Raw genomic sequence first — 8,749 nt, forward strand, 5'->3', positions numbered from 1 at the left:
TACCTTAAAGGCAATACACATGAAACATTTTGCACATGATCAGAAAGCACCATACAAATGTTCCAGATTATTACAGCTGTCATTGCTTCCTCTTTGAGAGAAAAAAAAAATGTATTCTAGCCTTTACAAAAGAATATTGGCTGCATGGCACATATGAGGAATTCATATGCCAACCTCTTGCACAGATGGTAGATCAGCAGCTAAAGCCAGGAAGCTAAGCAGGGTCAGGCCTGGTTAGTACTTGGATGGGAGACCACCTGGGAATAGCGGGTGCTGTAGGCTTATACCATAGTCTTTCGAGACTGAAGGTTGCCAACCAACCAAAGCCAGGAGGTTCTTGGTGGTAGGTCTCCTGCAGGGATGTGGGCCCCATCCTTCCAATCCCCGATTGGATTCCCACAAAGGGGGGTGGGAGTACATAGACTTTAAAAAAAGCATCATCACTCTGCTCCACCTATCCTAGGGTTCCTCTTGCAAAGCCATGTCCACATACAGTTCCTTCAATCCCAATCAAAATCCAAACCCAGTTTAAACTCCTCTTTCATCTTCATTTGTGATGCAAGTGTCTTTTTTTTTAGTTGGAGAAATGGGATGGAATTCTGATACTGCAGCTTCAACAAAAGCTTTGTAGAAAATGCCACCGAATGGAGCCACCTTCAGCTACATTTTACCATGTTGGTTTCCATCCCTTCTGACCAAACCAGTTGCACTTCTGCCTGTCAGCCACAAGGTGGTGGGTGGACAACACTTTCCCTCCCTACCACACAATATTGCTTCACACACACCCACAATCCAACCTTACAAAGAATGATCGGGAATTGTCATCAGTTGCAATTCAATGTTCTATCTCCCCCCTTCCCCCCCCAAAAAAAAAATACTGTTTGCAATGAGGGCCAGTCCAACAATGAAGCTAGTATATATAATACCAGAACCAGGGGACATCCACTAAAATTGAGTGTTGGGCGGGTTAGGACAGACAAAAGAAAATATTTCTTTACTCAGCGCGTGGTCGGTCTGTGGAACTCCTTGCCACAGGATGTGGTGCTGGCGTCTAGCCTAGACGCCTTTAAAAGGGGATTGGACGAGTTTCTGGAGGAAAAATCCATTATGGGGTACAAGCCATGATGAGTATGCGCAACCTCCTGATTTTAGGAATGGGTTAAGTCAGAATGCCAGATGTAGGGGAGGGTACCATAATGAGGTCTCTTGTTATCTGGTGTGCTCCCTGGGCATTTGGTGGGCCGCTGTGAGATACAGGAAGCTGGACTAGATGGGCCTATGGCCTGATCCAGTGGGGCTGTTCTTATGTTCTTATGATCTTCAGTGTGGTGGAGACTTAAACATATCTAAAGGTCTTTAAAGACTTAAACATTAAACATGATATTTTTAAAGAGGCAGTATGATGTAATGGTTCGTTCATCAGATCCGTTCCATAATAACCCATGTAGATTTCTGGCTATGTCCATCCAGTCTCTTTTTCTCAACCTAACCTACCTCAGAGGGTTGTGAGAGTCAAAGGGGGTTAAGAACAATGTGTGTGGTTGCCCTGAGCTCTACAGAGAAAGGATAAGAGATGAATGCAATAAGTCAGAAAGGATAAGAGATGAATGCAATAAGTTCCCAAAGTGTGTTTTGTGATGTCTTAGGGTGTCTTGGCACACACACAGGAGCACGGTTGGAAGTCCCCATTGGCACCTCCTACCTGTTCCCCCAGACACCACCATGTTACCCTGCACATGCCCAATCTCGTCTGATCTTAGAAGCTAAGCAGGGTCAGGCCTGGTTAGTACTTGGATGGGAGACCGCCTGGGAATACTGGGTGCTGTAGGCTTATACCATAGTCTTTCGAGACTGAAGGTTGCCAACCAACCAACCATGTTGGATCTCATGAGATTTTGTGAGATCCTCACAAGATTTGGGTGCTGCCATTTGGATCTAATGAAATCTTGTGAGATTTGAGTGCCACCATGTTGGAGAACCACCATCACAAGATTCAAGATGCTGGTGTCCAATTGAGCTGGGAAGAAGATGCTGTGGGGGCATTGTACCCAGGTGAGTTTGGGGACCACTGCAACCAGTAAATGTGGGACCACCTCCTGGCAGAGGCAGACCTCCCCTCAAGGCACCCTGGGGCAAAAGTCTGTGACGGCACTGCCACACTGCATGAAGCCATCCCCCCCATTCACCTTGAGTGAAACCACGCCCTCCCTCTGAGCCTCAAAATGGAACAAAGCCTCGCTGTTTCGATCCCGTCAGGAGTCTCAGACGGCTTCCCACGCAGTCCTAGAGGCGCACAAGTCTCCACGCCCAGGGCATTTGCCCCGTTCCGTGAATGGTCCATTGCTGCCCCCTGGATAAAGCAGAGAAAGTGCCAACTCTCTTGACTTTCAATTCAATCAAATGATAGGTAGGAAAGGTGGGCTGTTGGAGGAGGGCATGCAAATCACTTGGCCAAGTAAGCCGAAGCTGTTGTGACCATCGCTAGTGAGAGTGCAAGGCACACGCTTGTGACTTTTCCAAAAAGCCTGTGGTTTCCAGCAGCTTCTTCCCCCCCACCAGCCCCCAAGACTGTTTGATGAAGGCATCTCTGGAGAAGTTGCCCACAAAAATGAGCACTGTAAACTCTAAGCTGCTCAAGGACATGCTCTGAGAGTTAATTGTTTGTTTAAGCTCAACATAAACATCAGTTTTATTTTTAGATGGCCTTTCAGTCATTTTATTAAACGTTAAGGGAAATGAGATCTAGCCAATTAAAGTACATTGGCCATTACTTACAAGTAGGCCAAAATTTGTCATAAAACATTTTTTTAAAAAGAGCTAGCTCAGATCTATAAAGGCAGTAAAAGTGCAAAAAAGGAAAAAGAATATTAATATGATTATTCTTCAGAAAAAACACCCCCCCTCCCTGTTGATTTAAAACACTTTTTTTAGCATTTTTAAAAACCTGTTTATCAGTTTGCTTGGGACTACTGAGGCCGCCAACTGCCAGCCAAGGGCTCCTCTTCCTTAACAGCTCTATGGCAAGGAGAGATTTGGAAAGGGAAGCTCTCCCACCCATGGCACTAAAGAATGGGGTCAACCACCATCTGCTCCAAAACCACAATCGACTGAGACTTGATGCAGGACAAGCAATAGAAAGTGTTTAGGAATATTCAACATCTGTATAGCGCTTTCTGAGCACAATCCACACATATTGTCTTGATGTCCTTCAAACAAGCTTGTAATGCAAGTAAGAACCCAATCCTAGGCATGGCTACTCAGAAGTAAGTCCCAATATAATCAGTGAGACACACTCCCAGGTAAATGTGGAAAGGACTGAAGCCCAAGTATGAAATTGATACAAACTGCAAGAGAGGAGAATCCGGTTGGACATCAGGAAGGAATTCTTGATAGTCAGGGTGGTTTGGGAGTGGAACGGATTGCCAACGGAGGTGGTGGATTATCTTTCACTGGAAATCTTAAAGTAGAGGTTCAACAGGAATCTGCTGTAGATGCTTTAAGAGTACACCCTGCTACAAGCTGGTGGTTGGACTAGATGACTTTCCAATTATATTATACCCCTAGGCAAGATTCAAACCAGAGGAGTACTGATTCACAGCAGTCTCTTCGCCACTACATCATGCCAGTTCTCATCTTCTCCTTTTCATAACTGCCACATAACTGGCCCACAGGGTTTGAAAAGGAAATTAGACCAAGCCATGGGGGGCATGTCTATGGTAGCTGTGATGGCTGCATGAAACCTCCAGGTTCAGAAGAACTTTGGCAGTGACAGCAGGATGTCACATTACAGGATGGTGCCCTGCCCTAGTTTTCGAATCCTGCCGACTACGCCAATTTGTCCCGTCCAAATATCTCAACTCCCTTCTAATGCCCGCTTTTTGGCTAATTAACACCCTCTTTATCTCTAGAACAACCGCTGTGGTGTGCAAAGGAATGAACACAGAACTCCTTATCTATAGCAACTGCCCAAATTTATTGCCATGAACACAGACAGTCCTTGAAAGTCCTCTTGTCCAGAGGCTTTCCCTCCCCAAAACTCCACTTAATTCAGTGGGTAAAGGTCTGAAGCCTCCAATTCAAGTCCAATCCGGTCTCCAAAGCACAGTCCAGTCTTCTGTGTCCTCCAGCAGAGTCCTGGCAGTTCCCTTCTCCTGTAGGTCTGGGTCAGGTAGCCCTCTTGGTCTGGTTCCCTCCGGGTCAGGTAGCGTCTCCCTCTGGGTCAGGGTTTCCCTCTGGGTCAGCGTACGGCTGGGTCAGCGTCCCGCTCCTGGCTGGGTCAGCGTTCCGCTCCTGGCTCTCCCTCTGGGTCAGGGTTTCCCTCTGGGTCAGCATCCGGCTGGGTCAGCGTCCCGCTCCTGGCTCCTTTGGTCCTTCTGAAGCTGCCTTTTATCCTTTGTGTCCCATTAAGTGCAAATGCAGCTCAGCTGTGAGCTACCTCCTTAGCTCATTCAAAGCCCCATCAAGGTCAAATAAAGCTCAGGTGTCCAACCAGGTCTCCGTTGGCCTTGATTGATTACAACTGTGGAGCCAGCCCTGCCCTTCCCAGAGCTATCAAACAGCTGTCAAAACATGGGATCACTGTCAACACCACATCATCCACCTGATGATCTTCTGATCTTCCATTACAGTCGGTAATGTCCTTCATATCCTCTTCTGAGCTTCTCAGAGTTATCTGTTTGAACCTTTGATGGGATCCAGTAGGAATCTTTTTCACTCACATTCATTGTGGAATTACTTTCATCCCTACTGGACGCTGTGGTTCCAGCCCAGATTTCAATAGGGACAGAGTTCTTTCCCTTTCCTACTTCCCAAGTCCTGACTAACCTCAGTTTTAGCAGTAAAACTGTAGACCAGTGATTTTCAACCTTTTTCATCTCACAGCACACTGACACAGCACTAACATTTTCAAGGCACACCTCCAGGTTTTTGACAATTGACAAGGCGCACCTGCTGCGAGTGGGGAGCTCACATCCCCTATTGGCCCTACTAATAAATGACCTTCCCCCAAATTCCTGTGGCACACCAATGTGCCATGGCACAGTGATTGAAAATGGCTGCTGTAGACGAACAACATGGCAGTCCAGTGAGTGGAAGCAATCAAACCATTGCATGTATATTCTCTCGGTAATCCATCCAACAAACCGGTAAGGTAGGTCAGTATTCTTGTCCTCTCCTGTTATAGATGAGAGAACAGCAGTGCGCTTGGCCTTTTAAGTTCATGGCTGAAATGAGACTGTAAGCAGGAACATCCTACTGTACAACCTCAGCTGTTATTCAATGCCAGGGCTCATGCCTCCCTTATAGTGTGCTAGACCGTTGGTCCATCTTGCTCAGGACTCTTGACATTGACTGATAGCAGCTCCCCAGGGCTTCAGATAGAAGCTTTCCCCCGCTCTTCGCAAAGGCACCAGAGAGGGGCCTTCTGCATGCAGAAGATGTGTTCTACCATGGACCTATAGCCACTTTCATGAATCAGTGGTGTCGGGATACATACATAAGGTCCCTTTGGTGATATGTGCACACAGTATGTCTGAAGCATACATGTGCGGATGCCAACAAGTGGAGAAGCACATCTTTGCGCTTTTAATTTTGACAGCCAGAGAAGGCCCTGCTTGTCTCTGGCACACTGCACCCCTATGTTGATCAGAGGGAAGGGATAATCCCTTAATTGGCACATTTCATTTCCCACCAGGGTGCGCTAATTAAGAGGATTCTGTACCAACCCCCTGCTGTCTGGATACTTAGAAGAATGTCTGAGCAGAGACATGGATGGCTTCCAGCAATAGGCTGTGGCCAACAGAGTGCTAGGTGAAGACATCACACAGCTAATTAATTAAAGGACGTCTATAGGACTGTCACACAGTCTCTTATAGGGCTGAGCAGTTGAGTACATCACCCTACAAGTTTTTCGTGCACAGAAGCTATGCAATCTCCTGCCTTCTGATAACATCTGTTGATGTTGGATCCTGCTGTCACACATTCCAAATGTCAGGTATGACCCTTCAACTCTTGCAATGACCAACGGAACCAGGGCCAGCCTTAGTAGCAGTAGGGCCCAATTGGAGACATCTTTTGTGGGGGGGGGACACACACACACACACAAAATGAATATAAAATTGATGCATTTAAGCCTACAAACAGGATGTGTAGGTTACCTTTAAAAAGTTAAAAAAAAAACTACTTGTTTTAGTGACTGTGAAATGTTTAGTAAAGATATAAATTTTATTTTTTGTTTAGGAAAAAAACATTCAATATGTCTGTTGCAATGTGCTGTGTGTATTTGACAAGACTAGAGCAGATAACCCTAGCCCAGGACCTCCACAGGCAGGTGTCCAACTGGGAGCAATTGGTCCAACTGGCCCAAAACTAGTAGTGTTACCCTGCACATGCCCAATCTTGTCTGATCTCGGAAGCTAAGCAGGGTCAGGCCTGGTTAGTACTTGGATGGGAGACCGCCGGGGAATACCGGGTGCTGTAGGCTTCTACCATAGTCTTTCGAGACTGAAGGTTGACAACCATCAGTACTGAATGGGACATTCCAGGGAGTTCAAGATTCCCCTCTGAAGGGACAACTGTAGAACATATGGTATTGTTAAGGACCTCAGGGTCTTAACGTGTTCCTAGAGAGAGGGAGCCTTGCCTCCAAAGGCTGCAGAACCAAGGTTGATCGAATGAGAAGGTAAACATTACAGGAGGGATGTGATCCTTGGACAGGAGCACCTACAGCAGGAGTGTACTGGTTAAGGGGTCAACCTGTTCCCCAGTTAAGGAATAGACTGCAGAGTTACACCCGAGCTTGTTAACATCTAAGCCAGTGATTTTCAACCTTTTACTTCTCATGGCTCATTGATAAGGTACTGAAATTGTCAAGGCACACCATCGGTTTTCTGACAATTGACAAGGTACACTATGCTGTTGGTGGGGGGCTCACATCCCCCAATGCCCTACTAACAAATGACCCTCAAACTCCTGCAGCACACCTGCAGACTATTCACAGTATACCTGTGTGCCATGGCACAGTGAATGAAAATGGCTGATCTAAGCAGTGTAGTTCAGTGTCCCATCATGGTTGGCTATCTTCAGTCTCGAAAGACTATGGTATAAGCCTACAGCACCCGGTATTCCCAGGCGGTCTCCCATCCAAGTACTAACCAGGCCTGACCCTGCTTAGCTTCCAAGATCAGACAAGATCAGGAGATAGTGTTCAGTATAGGGAGATGATTGGCAGCCTCCAGTCTCGAAAGACTATGGTATAAGCCTACTGCACCCGGTATTCCCAGGCGGTCTCCCATCCAAGTACTAACCAGGCCTGACCCTGCTTAGCTTCTGAGATCAGACAAGATCGTCCCATCAAAGCACCAGAAAACAAGACTGCATTTCCAAATGCTCCTGGCCCCAAGTTCAGTGTCACAGCAGCCCTGAGCACTAGGAAGGAGGGCGGAGGGCGACATCTCACTCACTCTCACCAGCAGGCAAATGGGAGAGGATTAGAGGTTAAGGTGGGAGTAGGTGGAAGGAACTGAATTCTTCTCCAGCTCAGACTAAAATCTGAGCCATAGAAGAACTCAAGGGGTACAAATATTCTTGTCTTAACAAGCTATTAGTACTCCATTGCTCCAAACCTAGGAATACAGACCTTGGTGACTACTGATGGCTGCAAGGTTGACAACCTTCAGTCTCAAAAGACTATGGTGTAAGCCTACAGCACCTGGTATTCCCAGGTGGTCTCCCATCCAAATATAACCAGGCCTGACCCTGCTTAGCTTCCAAGATCAGACGAGATCGGGCATGTGCAGAGTAACAGTTGGCTGCATGACAGCCTCTTTTGGGATTACTGTGACAGGCGGGGAAAGGAAGGTGCATTCCATACCCTTCCAGTACGTGCCCAACCAAACCCCCCCATGTAACGACATCCTTCACTGTCCCTAAAGTAAGAGTACGATGCTAAAGAACAACTGCAAGCCATGTATCTAATTGGCATGAAGATTAATTATATTGCCCTGCTGCATTTGAGACAAATGCATACTGCTTGTAACATGACTTGCAGATTGCAATGCATTAAAAGACATCCTTAGAGGAACCCAGTAATTTAGGGTGGCATTTACTAGCTCTGTTCAGGCATCCCGGAGCAGGAACTGGGGTATGTCGGCTAGCCACGCACCCAGTGCCAATGCGCTCCATGTTCACCCCTTCCTGCAAGCTTCCCATGTTCAGTGCTCAGCGGCAGTAGAATACAGAGATAAGCCCTCCCTGGGTTCAGGGCTTGCTCCTGCAGAGAAGTGATAAATGCAGGATGAGGAGAAGATATGGCAATGGAGAAAGTCAGAGCCATGGCACTGCTCGTCCTGCCCAGGTGACCCGAGGAGCCGATAAAAGCCTGGCAGGCTCTACGTAACACTTGTTTCTGGTTCTCAATTTGAGCAATGGCACTTGTCTGGAGCAACAACACAGATTGCCTTCCCTTGACTCAAAACTCCATGTCTCCTTTGCCATTCAGCCCCCGAGTACACTTTCTGACACTAGATCAGGACAGACATCTGCAGTGGACTCAGTGACTTAGGGAAAATGGCACTTACGGGAAGCACTGAAATTGCACCCCTTTCTAAATAGAGAAGGGGAAATCATGGGGTGGGAAGCCAGCTCTGATTCTTTCATCCAGTGAATTTATTCAGCAGGCTACAAAGAGAAGGGGAGATGGGGAAGAAGCCAGTCCAGTTCCACCAAGTGACTTTATGCAAAGACCTGTTGG

General features: G+C 47.0%; 1 pseudogene; it reads left to right on the plus strand.

Annotated features, from left to right (window-relative positions):
• The first annotated feature begins 1,713 nt into the window (after positions 1-1,713).
• On the plus strand, positions 1,714-1,831 carry LOC136662862 (5S ribosomal RNA; annotated as a pseudogene).
• Positions 1,832-8,749: the final 6,918 nt, after the last annotated feature.

The sequence above is a fragment of the Tiliqua scincoides genome, chromosome 11, assembly GCF_035046505.1.
Source record: "Tiliqua scincoides isolate rTilSci1 chromosome 11, rTilSci1.hap2, whole genome shotgun sequence".
NCBI lineage: Eukaryota > Metazoa > Chordata > Lepidosauria > Squamata > Scincidae > Tiliqua > Tiliqua scincoides.